The sequence below is a fragment of the Saimiri boliviensis genome, chromosome 12 (assembly GCF_048565385.1).
Source record: "Saimiri boliviensis isolate mSaiBol1 chromosome 12, mSaiBol1.pri, whole genome shotgun sequence".
Lineage (NCBI taxonomy): Eukaryota > Metazoa > Chordata > Mammalia > Primates > Cebidae > Saimiri > Saimiri boliviensis.
In genome coordinates this window covers 14896025-14918292 of record NC_133460.1, presented here as the reverse complement: position 1 = coordinate 14918292, position 22268 = coordinate 14896025, and the positions used below count along the sequence as shown (strand labels likewise).

General features: G+C 42.0%; 1 long non-coding RNA gene across 2 annotated transcripts; it reads right to left on the bottom strand.

Moving 5' to 3' along the window:
• Positions 1-7286: 7286 nt before the first annotated feature.
• On the bottom strand, positions 7287-21690 carry LOC141580703 (uncharacterized). 2 transcript variants are annotated; one of them, XR_012512992.1, is made up of 4 exons: positions 21046-21690; positions 19045-19462; positions 11448-11713; positions 7287-7639 (listed from the first exon to the last, which is right to left on the bottom strand). It is a non-coding gene; the product is annotated as an uncharacterized LOC141580703 (long non-coding RNA). The 2 variants fall into 2 exon arrangements; XR_012512993.1 differs by having other exon boundaries at positions 19045-19234.
• Between the last annotated feature and the right edge of the window lie 578 nt (positions 21691-22268).

Here is a 22268-nt window from a genome sequence, read left to right as displayed (position 1 = left end):
AAGAATATTATGTTCCTTCTTTTCATGCTAACCCATCTGTGAATGGGGGATGAGGGCTGTGCTGTGTGAAGGTGCAGGATCACTGGGCTGGTTCTTTTGCAGTTCTACCCCAGATCTGCCTAATTTACATATCTTTAGCCCTGCAAAAAAAAATTGGCTTTAGTGCCTGCTTTTCTCTTTTAGTTATATCAAGTATCAACCTTCCCCAGGTGGTGTCTCTGCAATTAATGGCTACAAAATCACTAGGGCTAGGGCAGGCTGGTTTTTCTTATATTCTTCTTTGAGTTTGTAATCTTAGCTGTCATCCCTTTGGCTCTGAAGATTATTAAGCATTCCACAAGGAAAGCAGTCCTCTTTAAAACGGTTTGGAAGCAGCCATGATTGAGGAAAGCCACTTACCCTGCATTGCACTCCTGCCCCCTTGCCTGATATCCAGCCAAGAGTCACCCATGACCTTGGCAAAGAGGAGGCAGCTTGCCTTGTTCCAAGCTCAATTATCAGGAGATAACCTCTGAAAGTTGGCTAAATAGGATTTCTCTTTCCTATTTCTATCTGTTTTTTTTTTTTTTTTTTCTTTTTTCGCACAGCAGAAAAAGGCTTTGTGGGAGACAGCAAGGACAAATATGAACAATGATAGAGGAAGGTTTTCAGTTTTGTTGGAGAGAGATTGTGCATCAACTCATAGCTGCACACACTCTATCTCTTCAGAGAGAACTTCAAAAGCCTCACTCCAGAGATTTACTCAAAGACTACATGGCCCGTTGGTTAGTGCATAATGTAACATTTGCTTTTATCCTTATAAATATTTTAACTATTTTTCACTCTGGATCTCTTGTTTCAAAGCCAAAATTCTTTCACTTTGTTAGTAGAATTGCACCTTCTCTCCAACATCCAAGCAATTTTCCTTCTTCTGAGGCTTGCATTAAGGTAAAATGAGTCTTCCCCTTTCTGCCTTCCACAACCTCTTTCAAGTGGGCAGCTCACTGTTTGTGAACTTTTAGGTGATATTCAATCTTAGCTTATGTTTTTATCTCCCCTCAAATGTTCAGTTCTCAAGCCCCTTTTTTATTTGAGTAATGTTTTCTTTTTTTCCTGCTGTGTTTCTACTTCCTTAGAAGTGTTAACAAACATTGATTAATGCGATCTCAGACACTGTACTAAGATATGCATGTATATATACACACAGACCTATACCCACACATACAGATAGAGGTAGATATTTAGATAGAGATATAGAGATAGAGATACTGTGGAAGGAATCATAGAGAAAAATTTAATAGAAACTTACTGAAGACTGAATAAAGGGGCCTATGGAAGACTTATTTGAAGAGGTGTCTTTGAAACTTTGTATTGATATATTAATAGGAGATAGGTGTTAGCCGGCTGTATATATAGGAAAAAGACACTCAAAAGTAGAACACATAACATATAGTTACAGGAACTTGTAAGAATATAGCACATAATACTGGGAGAGGAATGAGAATGTGGTGTGGCTGAAAACTAGGATTTGTTAGAGAAAAGGATAGTAAATGAAGCTGGAAAGATAATTGGTGTTCATGTTAGGAAAGTCTTAACTAAACAATTGAGCTCAAACTTTTTCCAGTGAATTACATGACACTATTGGAGGTATTTAAGCAAATGAGGTATTTAAGCACACTGTTCCAATATGTGTTTTGAGAAATTATTATGACTGTAAAGAACAAACTAGTTCAATAAGAGGTTGGGGCAGAATATTCCTTACCCTTTCAATTTGCCAAGTCCTGACCAAAATTTCTGGTAAGTTCTTGAAAATCAGACAATGCAAAAATAAATCACCGTGTGTCTCAGGAACCTAAAAATCAATGGCAGACTAAATGTCACATGGAAAGGTCAGCAACACACACACACAAGATGAAAACTGAAACAAACATACGATTTGAATACCAGGACCACAGGCTTGGCTTGACATCCTGATTTGGTAGGGTCTAGCTTGAAAGCCCAAATGTCTTTGTGGACATGGTGTTATTTACATGTCACTTACTCTGGTTTTATGGTTACAATTAGGCCATAATGATCATTCATTAGAAAAAATGCTTTTACTTCTTTGTGTTCCAAAATACTGCTTTGAAGTTCAGTACGTATTGTTCAGGATTGTATCCTATCAGCCAGCATTTAGGTTGTTTATGGTGAAGTCTCCCTCGCTTCTCCCAGGAAGAAATGATCACTCTCTCCTCTGTATACACATGGCATTTTAGGAATATGTATGTTACAGAATTTATCATAATGCATGTCATTATATCTTCAAGAAGCATTGCAATGTAGTGATTAAAAGCATATGTCTGGATCCAGAAAGTCTGGCTTTGAATCCTGGCTATTTACTAGCTGTGCAGACTTGGGTAAGCTGCTTAAGCTTTGTTTAACTCAGCATCACATTGCACCTACTCTAAAGCTGACCACATAATTGGAAGTAAATCACTCCTCAGCAAATGCAAAAGAATGGAAGTCATAACAAACAGTCTCTCAGACCACAGTACAATCAAATTAGAACTCGGGATTAAGAAACTAACTCAGAACTGCAAACTTCATGGAAACTGAACATCTGGCTCTTGAATGTTGACTGGATAAACAATGAAACGAAGGCAGAAAAGATGGCCTTTGAAACCAATAAGAACAAAGACATAACACAGCAGAATCTCTGAGACACATTTAAAGCAGTATCTAGAGGAAAATTTATAGCAATAAATGCCCACATGAGAAGCAAGGAAAGATCTAAAATTGGCAGCCATCAAAATGGAAAGAGCTAGAGGAGCAAGATCAAAAAAACTCAAAAGCTAGCAGAAGACAAGAAATAACTAAGTCAGAGCTGAACTGAAGGAGATAGAGACAAAAAACCCTTCAAGAAATCAATAAATCCAGAAGCGGTTTTTTGGAAAAGATCAACAAAATAGACAGACCACTAGCCAGAATAATAAAAAAGAAAAGAGAGAAGAGTCGAACAGATGCAATAAAAAAACGATAAAGGGAACATCACCACTGATTCCACAGAAATACAAGCTACCATCAGAGATTACTACAAACAACTCTATGCACATAAACCAGTAAACCTGGAAGAAATGGATACATTCCTGAACACTTGCACTCTCCCAAGCCTGAATAATGGAAGAAGTCGAAACCCTGAATAGACCAATAACAAGGGCTGAAGTTGAGGCAGCAATTAATAACCTACCAATCAAAAAAAGCCCAGGTCCAGATGGGTTCACAGCCGAATTCTACTAGATCTACAAATAGGAGCTGGTACCACTCCTTCTGAAACTATTCCAAACAATACAAAAAGAAGGAATCCTTCCCAAATCATTTTATGAGACCAACATCATCCTGATACCAAAACCAGGCAGATACTCAACAAAAAGAGAAAACTTCGGGCCAATATTCATGATGAATATAGATGCAAAAATCTTCAATAAAATATTTGCAAACCGATTGCAACAGCACATCAAAAAGCTTATCCATCACAATCAAGTAGGCTTCATCCCAAGGATGCAAGGCTGGTTCAACATCTGCAGGTCTGTAAATGTAATCCACCACATAAACAGAACAAAGACAAAAACCACATGATTATCTCAATAGATGCAGAGAAGGCCTTTGACAAAATTCAACAGCACTTTATGCTAAGAAGTCTCAATAAACTAGATGCAATTTTTTTTTTTTTTTACAATAAGTATATTTTACTTGGGTCATTTTAAAAGTTTAAGGGCCGGGCGCGGTGGCTCAAGCCTGTAATCCCAGCACTTTGGGAGGCCGAGGCGGGTGGATCATGAGGTCGAGAGATCGAGACCATCCTGGTCAACATGTGAAACCCCGTCTCTACTAAAAATACAAAAAAACTAGCTGGGCGTGGTGGCGCGTGCCTGTAATCCCAGCTACTTAGGAGGCTGAGGCAGGAGAATTGCCTGAGCCCAGGAGGCGGAGGTTGCGGTGAGCCGAGATCGCGCCATTGCACTCCAGCCTGGGTAACAAGAGCGAAACTCCGTCTCAAAAAAAAAAAAAAAAAAAAAAAAAAAACAAATAAAAGTTTAATTTGTTTTTGCCAAGACAAGGCACAAGCTTCTTGTCTACTGTTGATGTTGGAGAAAGTATCCCAGCTAATGAGAATCCTGGGGTCAAGTGACAGCATGTTTTAACTATTATAACTCCAGACACAATTTAACTTCTAGCAAGTTTATGAGGCTTGATCAATTGGGGAAAGAGCAGAGGTAGAACCCAAGATAATGGTGGAAAGGTCTGTTCCTATTTATCCTTGATTGACTCAACCATTGGAGTTCTCCATTTTTTCATGAGGGCAGTAGCTTTACTATGTTCATGGTCTAAACCCCAATGGGAGCCTCCATGATTCCCAAGAATCCATGTCCTTGTCCCTTGGCAATTCTGGCTCCTTTTCTCACTAGTGGCCACTTCAACAGTTTACCTCATGCCTCACACTGTCTACCATTTTCTGATCTCTCCTTTCCCTGAGAAAACCAAGATCTCATGGGGAGACCAACATCATTCTTCGGCTAATACCTTTAAGATGATTTCTGTCTAACCTCTCTTCCTTCCTTTGTGTTTCAGAGAAAGCAGTGAACTCTTCTTGTCTAACAAGGATCCACAATCTGGGTTTTGGATCCCAGGTCCTCTTGTCAATGATCTTCTCTCCTTTATCTTCAATGTGTCTTCTACTGGCTCTTTTTTCTAAATCTAAAACTGTGCTTAAGTTTCTGCCATACTGGAAAAAAAAATCTTTCTTCACCTTCCTCTTAGATAGCATCCTGTATTTTCTCTATTTTCCCTTTTTGCTGCTTGAAAAAGTAGTCTACATTTCTTTCCATACTTCTCATAATAAGGGCTTGCTGAATGCCCTGCAATCTGACTTCCCTGACTCCCCAGAGATTGTTCTTGATGAGATCAGCAGTGAACTCCATGGAGCCAAATCCCATGGACAATTTTCCATCCTTGTCTTTTTGACCTTTCTTGGGTATCTGACCCTCTGATTGCTCACCCCTTAAAGTCTTTTTTAATCTTTTTCTATCCATCCACCTATCCATTCATTCTTCTGTCAGTTCTGTCATCTGTCTATCCATCCATCCATCCATCCATTTACATATCAACCCATCTTTTAATCCATGTATCTATCAATTGTGTCTGTCTGTTTATCTATCTATCTATCTATCTATCTATCTATCTATCTATCTATCTATTCATTCATCTATCTATCCATCCATCTTTCCATCCATGTATCAATTCCATCCATCTATCTATCCATCCGTCCACCTATCCATCCATTTTTCCATCCACATAGCTATCAATTTTATCTCTCCATCTCTTTATCTATCCATCCATCCTCTCTATGCCAAGATATACACCCATATACTAACTATAAATATATAGTAAATATGGATTACTTCCTGCTTCTCTGTCCAACCCTCTTCCATGTTCTTGCTAGACTGTTCTTTAGACCCCCAGGCTCTGTTCAATACTACTTTGGTCTTCTCACTCTTTCCAGTCTTCCTGGCAATATCCATTCCATTCATGGTTCAGATTCTCACCTATGCTGATGATTTGCACATCTCCAGCTTCTTACTGGGCCTATGCCTTAGGATATTAATCAGCTTAAGTGACTCAGGCACAGCATGAGAGAGCCAGGTCTCATTTCATGGCTGTCCTTCCAAACCACTTCTTCCTGGCATGTTCTCTATTTAGCAAATGGCACCCCCTTCTCCAAGACACCAGAAATGAAATCTAGCAGTTGATATGGACACCCGACACTATGGATTTCCCATATTTAATCAGTTAGCAAGCAATACAGTATCCACTCTTGAAACACTGCTTGTATCACCTTTATTCTCTCTAGCTTCGTGGTCTTAGGTGAGATAGGCACCATTCCTTGTCTAGATAATTATAGAAGCCTCCTGATGGACTTCCTTGTCTTTAACCTCCTCCCTTAACAATTTGTCTTCCTCTATGCTTCTAGACTTCCCTGGAATTAAAATCTGACCATGTCATGTCATATTCCTTCAATAGATTCCCTTGGCTTCCAGAATTTAGTTCCAAACAAAAATGCTCTCCTATAACCTAGCTCCAATGCAGCTTTCCTGCCTCATTCGTTATCATTCTTACAGAATACACCTTCATTCCCCCAACATATTTTTATCATGACTCTATGTCTTACTCAATTCTGTACTCTTTGATGAGATGCCTTTCATCTCTTTTTTGTTTCTCAGTACAATGCTACTTCCTCTGGCAAAACTTTGCTACCCTCCCTCTAATTCACAAGCTCCCTGCTCTGTGCCTATGCTCCAACTGTGCATTTGCTCATGGGCTTCCCCAATAGACTGTGTGTGTTTGAAGGTAAGCTTATCTTACATTATTTTGTATAGTGTTTGGAGCCCAGTAGGAACTGATCAGTAAATATTTGTGGATAAACACATTCATGGGATTAATGAATTTTCCTTTTGTGTGTATTTTTCTTATATAATTTTACATTTCAAGCTCTCAAAAATAATACAGACCATGTCTTGGTGATGCAGGAGAGGCAAGCCCCAACATGGAGCCTGTGAGGTTTCTTGGCTTTGCCCAGGAAAGAATTCAAGGGCAAGCCAGAGGTAGAAGAAAACAGCTGTATTGAAGAGGCAGTGTTATAGCTCCGTGACTGCTCCTGCAGAGCAGGGCTACCTCATAGGCAGAGTAGTAGCAGCTCAGGGCAGTTTTGCAGTCATATTTATACCAACTTTTAATTGCATGCAGATTAAGGGGCAGTTTATGCAGAAATTTCTAGGGAAAGGGCACTAACTTTTGGGTCATTGGGTCATTGCCATGGAAAGGGGCAGTAATGTCTAGGTGTTGCCATGGCAACAGCAAACTGACACAGCAGACTGTTGGGTGTGTCTGATTTAAAGCTGCTTTTAAGCTTGTCTTCAATCAAATCTGTGGTCCAAGCCCTGTCTCTGGAGTAGAGCCCCACCTCCCACCTCACTGACATTGGAGAAAACTGGCAGACTATTGAGTCAATTCCACCCCCATTTTTTTAATAAATAGGGAAACTGAGGCCAGAATGACAAAATGTTTTTTTTTTTTCCTATTGGTAAATGACTTTTATATGGCAGAGCAAGAGACCCTGTTCTTGCATTGAGTTTGCCTAAAACTCTGTGCTTAGTAGGTGCAGCAAATGCCGTTTGACTTGAGTGAAATTACTTAAATGTGACTCACCATAAATTGTTACTGACCCTGAACACATGGGCTACTCGAAAAGCTGCTAATTAATCCGACAATAATTCTGAGGCAATCAGGATTCATTATTGCGGGTCTGGCCTCATTTTCAGAAGCACTTTTGGATTGATCACTCTGGCCTGGCAGCTGGAGCAGATACTCCTGGCCAATGAATCACAGGGCCTCACATATCCTCCACTCCCTGGGAATTTAGAAGGAACAGTTGGTCCTCTTTCCCAACCAGCTTTCTTACTTGCAAAGAAAAGGTCTTTGCCAAGGTTTCTGGCTCCTGCAGCAGCTTTCTCACCTGAGTTCTCCTGAGCCAGCATCTTCTGTAGTTTCATGGACAAGGGGAAGCCCCGTGGCTTGTGTATTTCAGTTCTTCACCACCCACCACAGAGCCTGAAGGCAGTGAGTTCTGTACAAAGAGACAAACAAATACTTATTTGGACACAACAATTAATCACTATGGCTCAAAATAAGTGATCTTTATTTTCTCAAGACAGACATAAGTTTGAAAACACATGTCTCAAGGAGGAATGACATTGTGTACAGAGTGTGTGTGGTTTCTGCCTTCCCATTCTGGCTGGGCACTAGGAGGAGTGTACTCTGATTCCTCATAGCCATATGGTATTTGTGCACATTAGCTAAAGAAAAAAATACGAGCCTCCATTTTCCATTTCTGGTCCTCTTGAAGTATGAACCCATTTACTGACAGCAGCCTTATTGTTATTATCAGTTCTCTGTTAAATGGGTTTGTTTTTGTTTTTGTTTTTGTTTTTGTTTTTTTGTAATATTAACCCAGTGAGACAGATTCTGTGTGGAAGTTACACACAAAAGAAGAAAGAAGGGGCATTTGTGTTGTGTCCTTTGTTAGCCATGTATAAAATTCTTGCTAAAGAAACTCCCCTCTTTCAGAGTTGGTGTTTCTGAAACTTACATCTACTGGGAATGGGGCAGGGATGTTTTCCTAAAAGAGATAGTGATTAGCTTAAAATCCTGTGACCATCATGAGACATGATCTTAAGGCTCGGAAGATGGAGGAAGATTCCAGATGGCAGCACTTTTGAGTGTCCAGTCAGGAGCCGCATACAAGCTGGTGCCTAGAGACCTCAGTATTACGCTGATTCTGGGGTGATTATGTCTGTTGGTCTTTAAGTAAGTCTGTCAATTTTTCTATATTTCTTTTTTTCTTTCTTTTGAGGTGGAGTCTCACTCTGTTGCCCAGGCCAGAGTGCAGTGGTGCAATATCGGCTCATTGCAACCTTTACCTCCTGGGGTCAAGCAATGCTCCTGCCCCAGCCTCCTGAGTAGCTGGGACTACAGGCACACACCACCATGCCTGGCTAATTTTTATATTTTTAGTAGAGACAGGGTTTTGCCATGTTGGCCAGGATGGTCTTGAACTCCTGACCTCAGGTGATCCGGCTGCCTTGGCCTCTCAAAGTGCTGGGATTATAAGTGTGAGCCACCATGTCCAGCCCATTTATCTGTTTTTCTAGAACCAGTCACTGAGGCTGGGCTGCATCTCCCCGATTTGCTGTCCTTAGTCATGTTGGTCTCCAGCCATCTTGATATGCTTGATATGGCTCAGAGAAGACCTTTGTGCTCATGTCAGCATGAGCGGTCTCACTGGGTTAATATTACCATAAAAAAAAACCCATTTAACAGAGAACTTATAATATAATAAGGCTGCTCTCAGTAAATGGGTTCATACTTCAAGAGGACCAGAAATTGAAAATGGAAGTGCATATTTGTTTCTTTAGCTAATGTGCACAAATACCATCTGGCTATGAGGAACATGAGAAACAGAGTGATCTAGAGTCAGGGATACAGCCATGAATGGATAAACATGTGTTCTACCATACTTAAAGAGTTCCAGCTGGATGACATACTGGCTGTTCTGGGCAGGGAGAAGGAAGAGGGTCAAGGATGGTCATAACAAAGGCTAAGGGAGGTCAATTTTCACTATGGTTGGCTTAACAATTCCAAAACAAGCAAAATGAATTTTAGGCCAACACTAGTAAAAATGGATAGCTACAGTGTCTGTGTTAGTATAGACTCTTTTAGTTCTCATGGACAGATATCCAACTGTAACTACATTATGTACCAACAATAAAGAGAAAAACAGACAAAAGAAACCAAAGAAGAAATTGTTTTGGCTTATTTAGCTGTTTCATTCAGTGGGTTACTGACATCAGGAATGGGTGGATCGAGGTATGCAAACGATGGCCTTTGGTTTTGCCTTATTTTACATATGGTTCATTTTCAGGGACTTTCATCATCTCAGTTTGGGTTCCCCTACTACCACCATCACCACTAAAAGCAGACCCTAAGGTACAGTAGTTTATTTGGGAGATGTGGTGGTCATGAAATGAACCACTCAGGTGTTTTGTGGCAGAAGTCATGATTGACTGGTAGCCCTGCTCTTACCCTTCTGGGACACCATGTTTACATCAAAGCCATACTTCCCTCAGGCTGTACCCAGCTAATGACAGCAAGTGAGGCCACTAAGGGAGGCCTGTCCCTAAAGATGTGGTTCTCCTCTGACAGGTGCCTTTGAGAAGAATCCTTCACTGGCCTGGCCAAACTTGTCTTGGAATTAGGCTGCAGTCTGTGTCTCTTCCTGCCCAGTTATCCCTCCTTCCCTCTCTCTGCTGCAGTGTGAGTCCTGTATTGGAGGCTGAGCCTTTCCCTGCCTTCTACAGATCTCTCTCCTTTTGTCGTCAGAGGTATGTCTCCAGTTAAATTTCCACATTTCTAATCTCAACAGAAGGACAAAACTAACACAGGAGGTGATCTCAGGAAGCACAATTGAGGAGATGGAGAGGATAAGACAGATGGGAGAAACATCAGTAAAAAGTGCACTGAGGAGCAGGTGGCCCCATGGGCAGGTCACACTGGGATCTTGTTAGAGACTACATACTCAGGGTCATCTCAGCCAAGGGCAAGGATGCTAGGGAATTTATTTATGGTTTTCCATTTCCCATTGGCTGAAAATTACCTGAGGGCATTAGCTGTCCCCCACTTGAAGGCAGCAGAGAAGGGTCCTAGGTACTAGCTAAAGCCTTCAGGCAGAGAGGAGAGATGCAAATGCTTGAGGCTGGAAACTGTCTGTCACAGCTGTAGGTAAGCTCAGGTGGGCCAAGAGGATACGGCATGGGGCACCAATGGCATCTGCTATACCTGTGAAAAAAGAAAGGCAGGGGGCCACTAGTAACTTACAATATCCCTAGTGCAGCAGTTCCAAAGAATGTGTCTTTCCCAAGAATTTCAGACTGATCATCGTGGCTCATGAGTGAAATCCCAGCACTTTGGGAAGCTAAGGAGGGAGGATCGCTTGAGGCCAGGAGTTCAAGACCAGCCTGGCCAACATGGTAAAACCCTGTCTCTACTTAAAATACAGAAAATAGCGGGGCATGGTGGCATGTACCTGCTATCTCAGCTACTCAGGAGGCTGAGGCATGAGAATTGCTTGAACCAAAAAGGCGGAGGTTGCAGTGAGCCTAGAGTGTGCCTTTGCACTTCAGCCTGGACAACAGAGTGACATTCCGTCTCAAAAAAGAAAAAAAATGCTTCCTTTCCAGGAATTTCAGATCAAGCATGGTGGCTCATGCCTATAATCCCAGGTTTTGGGAGGTCAAGGTGGAAAAATCACTTGAGACTAGGAATTCTAGACCAACCTGGGCAACATAGTGACATCCTGCCTTTACAAAAAAGTAAGAAATTAGCCATTGTGTTGGCACACATCTGTAGTCCCAGCTACTTGGGAAACTGAGGCTGGAGTGTCACTTGAGCTTAGGTGATCTGGGCTGTAAGCATCAGACTCCAGCCTCGAAAGAATTTTAGCTCAAGTCTCGGGAGTGCCTCTGATTGGCCAAATTAGTGGCACCCGACCTTCCCTAAACCAATCACTGTGGCTATGGAAATGAAATATTCTGTCACATTGCAGTATATGATTGGGCCACCTCTCCAACTCACATCTACTGGAAATGGGGCAGGGATGTGTCCCTAAAAGAGAGGCCGATTAGCTTAAAATCCTGTGACCATCATGAGACATGGTCTTGAGGCTTGGAAGCTGGAGAAGATTCCAGATGACAGCACTTTTCAGTGTCCAGTGAGGAGCCACATACAAGCTGGTGCCTAGAGACGTCAGTATTATGTGGATTCTGGGGAACTAAGTGGACCCTGGAGCACACTGGAAACAATTACCAGATGTCACTTGCTGGTGGGGGCTCAGCCCTTTGCTACCTCCATGTTGAGCTTTCATTAGCTGAGTCTTCATTGGCTGAGTCCCCCTGGGCTCAGGGCACAGCTATATGGAGCCTGCCAAGAGCATCTTCTCACTGCTAGACTCTGCTTGTTGCTAGCCCTGGAGAAGGGCTGACAATCTTGGGGATGCAGGTCTCCAACTACTTTCCATGCTTTCCTTCAGCCAGGAGCACAGACCATGTTTGAGTTGGGGTTGGGAAGTGGTCTCTGCCCCAGCACCCTGGGGTAGGAAATAGGAGAACTGTACAATTAGCAATTAACAGCTTTATCTCTACTTGCATGTAAGAGACATAATTAGGTGGTTCCATCTGTTACTGATACCTGCTGGAGTCAGGCATTCACACTTCAGCCAGATATTACAGGGAGTGGGTGGGCCTGAAAAAGAAACATTGCAAAAATAACTCACGTTTTGTTGTTTTAGACATCTTGCCCCTGTGGAGTCAGTCTCCAACTCTGCTCCCTTCAGGTGCATACAACTTGCTGTCAGTTGGCAAGGAAAGGTGTGAGCTAACGAATATGGAAGCTGAAGATGTGTGTGATTTTTCCCAGGAGCTGAGAGCTTCAGTGTAAAGAGACAAGACTTGGTGCACCTTATGACAGTAATGGAGTGCCATCTCAATTGGGGTCACATCACAAGATAGGAGTTGAACTTGGATACTGGCATGGGAAATATTTTCAGAGGGAATACCCAATTTTGTAAAGACCAAAAAAAAAAAAAAAAAAAGCCAACAGCTGCGGCCTCTACATCCTACATCTGCTGAAGCAAGTGACTTGGCCAAAGTCACACAGCAAGGAAGAAGATGAGCTGGGATTTGCATCCAAGTCTATCTAATTCTGAAGCCGTTTCTCTAAATCATTATCCATCACTGCTGCTATGTCGACATCATGGTCTCAACAGGCATCAGGAAAGGTCAAGACAACTTTTATTATTATTATTATTTTTGAGGCCAAAACAGCCATGCCCCAAAAATGAGGCACTTAAAAAGAAATGTGCCCATTTACATAATTAATGCTTTTAATGTAAAAAGGTACGATGCAGTATAGTTGGGTTAGTCACAAGATAATTACAGGCTTCATAAAATTTTAATTCATAGTACTCTACAAATGGCAGTGCCTGGGTGAGGGACATTTACTCATCAAAGTCTTGATGGAAAGAAGATGGTATACTCAGAATCAGATTATTCAAAGAAAGTTTATTTAAAGACAGATGAATTACAGATGTGTGGTTGTAGAAGATCCACAGAGGACAGCGGAATTATCTGGGTTAGTAGTAGACAACAGTTACCACCTCCAGGCTCTAAGGGACAAGTTAAAGTAACAGAGCTTTGTATGGCAAGGGCTTTGGGTGCAGCACTGATCTGTAGCAGGCTGCAGCCAACCAGGGAAACAAGTAACCTTAAAGTAGGAGGTGGAACTCAATTCGGGACCAGACTGAAGACTGGCTGAAACAGGGAAGTGGCAGCAACAGCACCTCTCCATGAGACACGCCCACCACTGCCATGAGAGTTTGTCATTGCCGAGACAGTACCTGGAAGTTACTGCCCCTTTCCATGGCACCCTTTTTCTAGAAATTTTGAAATAACCAATCTCTTAATTTGCATGTAATTAAAAGTGGGTATTAATATGGCTACAGACCTGCCTCTGAGCTGCTACTCTCCACACACTGTTTAAGATGGGGGAGACCTGCTCTTCAGGAGCAGTCAACCGAGCTGTGACACTGCTGCTTTAATACAACTGTCTTCTAACCACTGGCTGGCTCTTGACCTCTTTCCTGAGTGAAGCCAGGAATCTTCCCAGGCTAAGCACCAGTTCTGGGGCTTCCCTGCCCTATATCAACTTGACTTTACAGCTGACCCTGTCTCTGACTTTCTACCGGAAGGAAGGTGCCCCTGGTAGAACCAGTAAGAATGTGGTGAGTGAGACCTCCAGGGAGTAACATTTAAGGAGGACCTCACTGTCAGGACTGGGCATGGAGCACTTGCACAACCCTGAGAGTCAGAGTCTCCTTAAATGTTGCACCCTCAATGCCTCACTCTCCCTACCCTATCCCCAGCCTTGCTCTCAGGGTCTGGTAATAACACCTACACTGCTTAGCCTTTAGCAGTCCTGACCAGGTGGAGAAGGGGAGAGAGAATCTACACGAGGATGGAAAAATATCCGTCACAAAAAATGAATCTAAAATTTAACATAAGGCCGGGCGTGGTGGCTCATGCCTGTAATCCCAGCACTTTGGAAGGCTGAGGTGGGCAGATCACCTGAGGTCGGGCGTTCGAGACCAGCCTGACCAACATGGAGAAACCCTGTCTCTACTAAAAAATACAAAATTAGCCAGGTGTGGTGGTGCATGCCTGTAATCCCAGCTACTCGGGAGGCTGAGGCAGGAGAATCGCTTGAACCCAGGAGGCGGAGATTGTGGTTAGCCAAGATAGAACTATTGTACTCCAGCCTGGGCAACAAGAGCTAAACTCCGTTTCAAAAAAAAAAAAAAATTAACATAAACACTTTCCTTTTACCATATGCATCTTTCTAAGACTGTCGTATTAACCTTATTTGAAGAGAAAGTCCAAAGTTGAAACATGATCCCTCCTTTCTACCCTGATGCACCATGGTGGATCTCAGTCTACTGCAGTGACTGGAAATGAAGCTGCTTTCTTTTAGGGACATAGACAACTAGGGATACAAGAAAGCTTTTCCACAGAAGGCCCCTCTTTGGCTTGTATTGCATTCCAGGCAAGCATCTTCCTATTCTCCCACTCTTTTGTGACTCTCAGAACATTCATCTTCCCTTTAACCCAGCCCACTCACTGGCTCCCACTGGCTTTAGCTCCTGCTACTTCAGCCATTCCTGTGACCAAGCCATTTCAGACAAAATGAGATTTTCATTCAGTATCATCAGAGGCAAGGAGCTGAATTTTCCCACCTACCTTTTTCTGCCCATGGTCTTTGGCCTTACTATAATTTGGTTCCCCTGCCAGGCCATCTGCATAATGAGTTCCTCCTATGGGTTTTGTTCTGCCAATCTGGAAGCACCACCACCCCCCATGGTGCAGTTTGGCCATCTTCACCCTGACTCTCAGCTAGATCTTGGCAATCATTGGGCCTTTCTTCCATTCATGCTCGAGTACTACGCTATTTTAATTATTTTGGCCCTGTAATAGATTTCAGTCATCTGGCAGAAGTAGTTGTTAATCTCCTATTACATTTCTTTTTTTTATATTGTCCAAGATTAAAAGTTTTTATGAAACTCTGCACCAGGAAAGACATCTGGTGGGAACGTGACATGGATTTGGAAGGCAATATGGCAGAGTTCTTAAATATACAAGCTTTGGTGTCTGACTTAATCCAGCCCTTACTGCTAACCATTTGTCTAGGTAACTTACTTAATATCTATTAGCATCCGTTTTCTCCCCTGAAAACCAAGGATAATGAGAGTGTCCTTTGTTATGAGAGTGGTAAGAATAATAATTAAATTGTCTCTACACATTACTTTGTTATAAATTTATATTGTATAATAATTTTAGCCTTCTTATCCAGGGGTATAATTTGTAGCTACATTTAATAAGGCTTATTTACACATATAACTAGAAATATAGTTTTATAGGTAGGGTTTTTTTTTGGGGGTAGAATTTATTAATTTTTTTTTTGCCCCAGTTCAATTATTTGGGAATAGAATATCTCTTTTCTTTATATATACTTTTTAATTGGTGAGTGGCAATATGATTTATTTTTATTTATTTACCTTGCATCTATCATTTTGGTTTATTTAAAAATAAATTATAATGTTCTTTAGACTTCATAGGTATGCAAAGAAATAATATACAAATAATCACAATTTTGTCTCTTCCTTTCTAATATTTATGTCTGCAAACATGTTTCATGTCTTATTGCACTGGCCCAAACCTAAGTCTTAGATAGATGAACAACTCCAAGTCTTGTTCTTCTTTTCCTTCTTCTTCCCACCACTTTAGACTTTTGCAGAAGATCACTGGGGGCTAAATTTAACTAAAGGGCTTTAAATTATATTGCAAAATAAGCCCACTTTATTTCCAGTTTAAAAAACCTGTGCAGAGGGTATGGAGCCAGAAAGTTCTAGACATGCCTTGTAAGTTTACGTTCTTTTGTGAGGGACCCATTCCCTTATTGCTTGCTCTTTCTTAGGCAGACATGTGAGTGGGGGAATAAAGAGACCACAAGGAGCTCTAGCTGTTGACAGGAGTTCTCCTGGCAATGCCAGCCCTCCGCACTTGGAGACCCTGAGGACTCCAAGTCATAGTCCTTTCTGCCAAGGTTGGGAAGACGCCGTTGGTCCCGTGGCATGGCCCTTCCTTTTCACCTAGAGTAAGGAGGAGTCTGGTCTTAGTTATCTTTGTCCAAAGCAATCCAGAGGGAACTTCTGGGGTCACTTTGAGAGAGTTTGTTTCCATCACAGTCATATATTACTTAATGTACACCTGTAAGACCTAGAATTGACAACAGGAAGTATAGAGAACAGTGCTATTGAAATGAAGCAAGTTAATGAGGAACAAAAATGTGATAATCAACTTGCAAATTTACGTCAGACTGACCTTCACCAGATTTGAAAGTTGCATTCATTTGATAAAAAGTCTTATAAGGTATGCTGAAATATCTTTCAATGCTAATGTTAAAAATAGAAAATATAGTGACAATTATATCCAATTTGGCTTTTCATTTATTAAGAATAATGACTATCCACACCTGCAATGTGTTATTTGTAGAAAAGTGCTTGCAAATATCAGCCAGAACCTTTTCTTGCATCTTATCATTTAGAACAATTATGTGTTAAAAAAAGCACAAAATTTAGAACTTCAAACATCGGTTCATAAAAGGAGTTTTGTCTTTTTTAAATATCTTGCAACATAGTAAAATTCCTTCTTGAAATAAACTCAAACATTTTTCTTTCATAAATAATTTAAATCTGCCAGCTTTACATCACATGTTAAACTGGGACAAGTCAAAAATTTGTCTTAATGTTATAAAGATTGTAACATGATCTTTACAGAATACTATTTAATAATAATACATTGCTATAATAGAACCTCTTATTAAAAGTTGCTTCTTTGTCAATGCTGAAATGATTCAGAAGTTCCTAAAGGCCTACACTTGTTTGTTTGCTTATTTATTTATCTATTTTTTGACAGAGTCTCACTCTGTTGCCCAGCCTGGAGTGCCCTGACGTGATCTCGGCGCACTGCAGGCTCCATCTCCTGGGTTCAAGCAGTTCTCCTGCCTCAGCCTCCTGAGTAGCTGGGACTACAGGCATGTGCCACCATGCCTGGCTAGTTTTTTTTGTATTTTTAGTAGAGGTGGGATTTCACCACATTGGCCAGGCTGATCTCAAACTCCTGACCTCAAATGATCCGCCTGCCTTGGCCTCCCAAAGTGCTAGGATTATAGGCATGAGCCACCACTCCGGGCCCTACAAGAATATATTTTTGTTTATGAGAGAGGTTCATTAGTCAAAAAGAGGTTGGAAAAATCTGAGGCTGTGGGAAAAGTTTCTCCATTTGCTAGCTGTTTGCATTTGGGCAAGTTACTCAACCTCTCTGATCCTCAATTTTCCTCACCTTTCTTTTATTTTTATTTTTATTTTTTTCTTTTTTTTATTGCATTTTAGGTTTTGGGGTACATGTGAAGAACATGCAAGATTGTTGCATAGGTACACACATGGCAGTGTGGTTTGCTGTCTCCGTCCCCTCACCTGTATCTGTCATTTCTCCCCATGCTATCTCTTCCCACCTCCCCACCCCCCCATCCCTCCCCCATTTCCCCCCAATGGACCCCAGTGAGTAGTGTTCCCCTCCCTGTGTCCATGTGTTCTCATTGTTCAACACCCGCCTATGAGTGAGAATATACGGTGTTTGATTTTCTGCTCTTGTGTCAGTTTGCTGAGAATGATGGTTTCCAGGTTCATCCATGTCCCTACAAAGGACGTGAACTCATCGTTTTTGATGGCTGCGTAATATTCCACGGTGTATATGTACCACATTTTCCCTATCCAGTCTATCATCGTTGGGCATTTGGGTTGGTTCCAGGTCTTTGCTTTTGTAAACAGTGCTGCAATGAACATTCGTGTGCACGTGTCCTTGTAGTAGAATTTTCCTCACCTTTCAAATGGGAAAGTGGCACTGACTTTGCAGGTGTGTTGGGATGATTACATAAAACATGTAAAGTACTTGCACAGAATAACTTCTCATGAAATGGTAGTTATTGGTATTGATTCATTCATTTAACACATTTATAGAGTACCTGCATTGTATCAGGCATGAGGTTACATACCTGAGTTGAAAGAATGAACAAGATAAAAATTCAGCACTCTGATGTTAAAAGTTAAATATGACAACGATTTGTGAAGTATGATAATTGAACAGGCTAGGTAGGCACAGTGGCAGATGCCTATAATCCCCACACTTTCGAAGGCCAAGACAGGAAAATCACTTAAAGCCAGGAGTTCCAGATCAGGCTGGACAACATAGTGAGACCCCATCTCTATAAAAAATTAAAAAACTTAAAACATTAGCCAGGCATAGTGGTATGCACCTGTAGTCCCAGCTACTTGGGAGGCTGGAGCAGAAGAATTGCTTGAGCCTAGGAGTTTGAGCCTACAGTGAGCTGTGATTATGTCACTGTACTCTAACTTGGGTGACAGAGTGAGATCCTGTCTCTTAAAAAAATAATTAATAAAATAAAATAGGTAACAAGACATTGCTTTTTGGCTAATTGATTAGGAAAATGAGACTTTTCTGCTATTCCTATACGAATCGTAGTGGTTAACGTGTATGGAATACTTCCTATGTGCCTGGAACTGTGTTGAATGTTTTACTAAGATTGTCATTTCAAAAACACACAAATCTATATAAAATATTCACTTTGACTATCATTATCTCCATTCTATGGATGAAGAAACTGAAACCCAAAGAGATTCCGTAATAAATGAGTACAGCTGGTATGGAACCCTGGGAGTTTGGCTTCAGAGAGTACACACTGGGAAACATAGCAAGACCCTGTCTCTACAAAAAAAGAAAATTAAACAATGGGCTTGGCACTGTGATGTACACCTGTAGTCTCAGCTCCTTGGGAGGCTGACGTGAGAGGATTGCTTGAGCCAAGGAGTTGGAGGTTGCAGTGAGTTGTGATTGCGCCACTGTACTCCAGCTTGCTCTTTCTTTAAATTAAAAAAAAAAACAAAAAACAGCAGCAGCAGCAGCTGACTAGGGCAGAGAGGCAAGAACAGGGTGGAAGGAGTTTGAGAAGGGGAAGCAACACTGATGATGATGTTATAGTATTTTAGGAGAAAGATACCGAGAAATTACACTAAGGGAATCCAAGAGAGAGGGGTTGAGACTAAGGGACTACAGTTTGGAGAACAACCACAGGGTTAGCAATATATCCCCTGTAAGTAATAATAGGCAGCACATGGAACTTTCTAGAAAACACTGACCTGGGGTATCAGAAACATGATGGCCTTTGTATTTTGATATTGGAAGTTGGTTCTAGGGTTGGCAGGTATAGGTAACATTAGAAGTATTTTACCTGGGAGGATGCTCTGGCATGAAAAATAATTCAGTGTATTCCTTCTAAGGTGAGGTGAATCAGATCCATCTGAATAGATGAAGTTGCCTTTAGAGCACAGGGTTGTGGCATCCTGGAATCTCACTCCTCTCCAGCTGAAGAATTAAGGAGTTGTGTAGCAGGTCTGACTGAGTGAATATGGGATCGCAAACTAGATAAATAGGAGTGCTCCTTTTAGGAGAGTCATTCTGAAACTCGAAGGATGAAGATCATGGCCCTGACACTTACGTGGGATATGAGCTGGGAGGAACAAAGCTGGATTTGGAGAACCACGTCACTGATAGAATTGCAGGCACTTGAGTCAGGATACATATGTGTCTTTTTGCCCAGTGCTACTGTCCTTGGCAGAAATCTCAAGTTAATGATGTTTCTGTAGATGCTGAGAGGAATGCATATCAGTGAGGAATCTGTCTGTTCTAAGCAGAAACACCAACTCAAAATGTTTCAGATTTTAAAAAGGTTGGAGGTGGGGGTGGTGAATTTCTTGACTCACCAGCGAAGTTCTTTGGGTCTACTAGTGTTTAGGTGTGACTGGATCCAGGGGTTGGTTTGGACGAAATTGTCAGATCTTTGTCCTTCCTTCCCTTTCTCTTTCCTTTTCTCTGTATTGGTTCTGTGATAGTCTCTGTTCTTTTCTTTTCTTTTTGAGATGGAGTTTCATCTCGCTACTTCTCTCTATTTCGGGAGCTCTCTCTGTTTCTCTCTCTTTCTCTCTCTGCCTAATAAATCACTCTCTGCAAAACTCTTTGGGTCTTATACTTACTTGACCGGTAAGCTCACCGCGACACCAGGGTCCTCTTCCCCATTTCTGGGGCTAGGGAGCCCAAGAACCTTGGGCATATCAAATCAGTGGGGGAGTTGAGCCCTGTCCCATCCTGACACCCGGTTACACTCCCAAAGTGCTGGGTAACAGGTGTGAGCCACCACCGCCAGCCTAGTCTCCTTTCAATGGGCTACAAAGAAAGACACTTGTGGCTTCAGAATTACATAGTCCTTAGTACCAAGGACCTCTTTGCCAACGTCTATGTGGGCTCTGATTGCCCCCAAGCCCACCTTTGGAGGAATTTGGGTTTTGTGGGATTGAGCAGCCTGGCTCAGTGCTCATCCTTCTAGTTGAGTAGGCAGGGGCCCTAGTGTGACAGTCCCAGTACATGTCAGGGAGGGACAATCTACAAAAGCAACACAGTAAGAGTGGTCTTTGGACCACCAGTATCAGTATCAGCTGAGAAATTGAACATTTCTGGGCCCTAATGTGGGCCCATGGAAGCAGAATCACTGAGAGCTGGGTGCAGACACCTGCATCTGAACAGGCTTCTACGTGAGTTTATGTGTGCGAAAGTTTGAGAACCTTTCTTCCATTTGTTGAGTCACTTTTACATTCTCGCTACCTAGTTTCTTCCTTATCTAGTTGTTGAGAAGTATCCTCAGAGCTCCAGGAAGACATCAGCCCTGTAGACTTGGGTGAGACCATTGTCTCTATCAAGTTGACAAAGCCAGATAAGTTCTTAACCCGAAGGCATTATTCATTAGAGAAGAATCCTTTACTAAATATTCTCTCCTTTCATCCTGGCAGCTGAGAAAGAGCAGGATGTTTTTTAGTATTCTTGCCTGGTAACAGATATCACTTAGAAATCCATTTTGTAATCATTTAAACTGGTTTGCTTTGGGTCTATTTACATAATTCCATGAGACGCATGGGAAGAGAGCTGGTGTGTTATTTTTCTGCAGCTGAATACCTGGAAAAACCACTTTTTAAGGTAATTACCACTTCAGTTCTCCCCACACGGTTGGAGGGCGTTGTGAAGTGTGCCTTCTGGGCCTGGGGCCACCAGAGTGTGGAAAGAATGTGCTTTCTGCCTGGGAAAGGGAAACAACACCCTTTGTGGGAAGCCTCTTTGCTTATATGCATAATTTGCATGAAGGCTGTGGCACAGAGGCTTCAGGTGCATGGAGAGAACTTACTTGGGAACAAACAGAACTCTTTCAAGTCTATCCAAGTGGAGCCTCCTGGGGAGGAAGACTTGACCTCCCACCAGCAATCCTGGAGATGAGAGTCACTCTTGCCGAGCATCAAATCAGAGAGAGTTCTCCCTCCCAGTGAATACTAGTGGGTAATGTTAAGGTGAAAGATCTGCTTCTTCAGTCCTAGATGTGGTGCAGGATTTTGCATTTACGTCACATTTCTCAAGGAGTGGTGAGCAGTTTATTCCTGAGGGCTCTGTTTTCTGCATTCATCTAGACTTTAGATCTCTGACTCCCTTTTCACTATGCAGATTTTATCATTTTCCTGGCATTTTTCAGCCACTAATGCCTCTAACCCTAATCCTACATAAAGCCCACATTCTGGTACCCTGTTTACACCCTGCCAGCATTTGAACACTGCATGTATATCCCTGCTATGTTCACTGTGCCCCTACCATATGCTTTGTGCTAGTTGGGTACCAGTGACACAAAGATAAACAAGACACGAACTTTACCCTCATGCCACTCAACAAATAGGCTTATTTTAATACATAGTCTTGGAACGAATGACTTGGAGTGGTTTTGCATTGCCTGCATCTAGAGCAGGGGGTTAGATGGAACCTCTTCTTGGGGCCCATGGACCCTCAAGGGATCAGTGGATAGAATTCAGGTGTTCATAGGATGGGTAAAATTACATGTTCATTGTTATTTATTCCTTGCTCTTATGACCTTTCTGGTGGCCTTATTTATCTGGGCCACCAGATAAATAAGGCTTGCATTCCCTTCCTTCCTTTCTTCCTTCCCTTCTTTCCCTCCCTCCCTCTCTCTTTCTTTCTTCCTTCCCATCCCTCCCTCTCTTTCTTTCTTCCTTTTTCTTTCTTTCTTTCTTTCCTTTCCTTCCCTCCCTCACTCTCTCTGTCTTTTCTTTTTCTTTCCTTCTCTCTCTCTCTCTCTCTCTCTCTTCTTTCTCTCTTTCTTTTTTGAGACAGAGTCTCACTCTGTCACCTGGGCTAGAGTGCAGTGGCACCATCTCAGCTCACTGCAACCTTTGCCTCCCAGGTTCAAGTGATTCTCCTGCCTCAGCCTCCTGAGTAAGCCGGGATTATAGGCATCCACCACCACACCCCTCAAAGTTTTGTATTTTTATTAGAGACAGGGTTTCCATATGTTGTTCAGGCTGGTCTCCAACTCCTGACCTCAAGTGATCTGCCCACTTGGGCCTC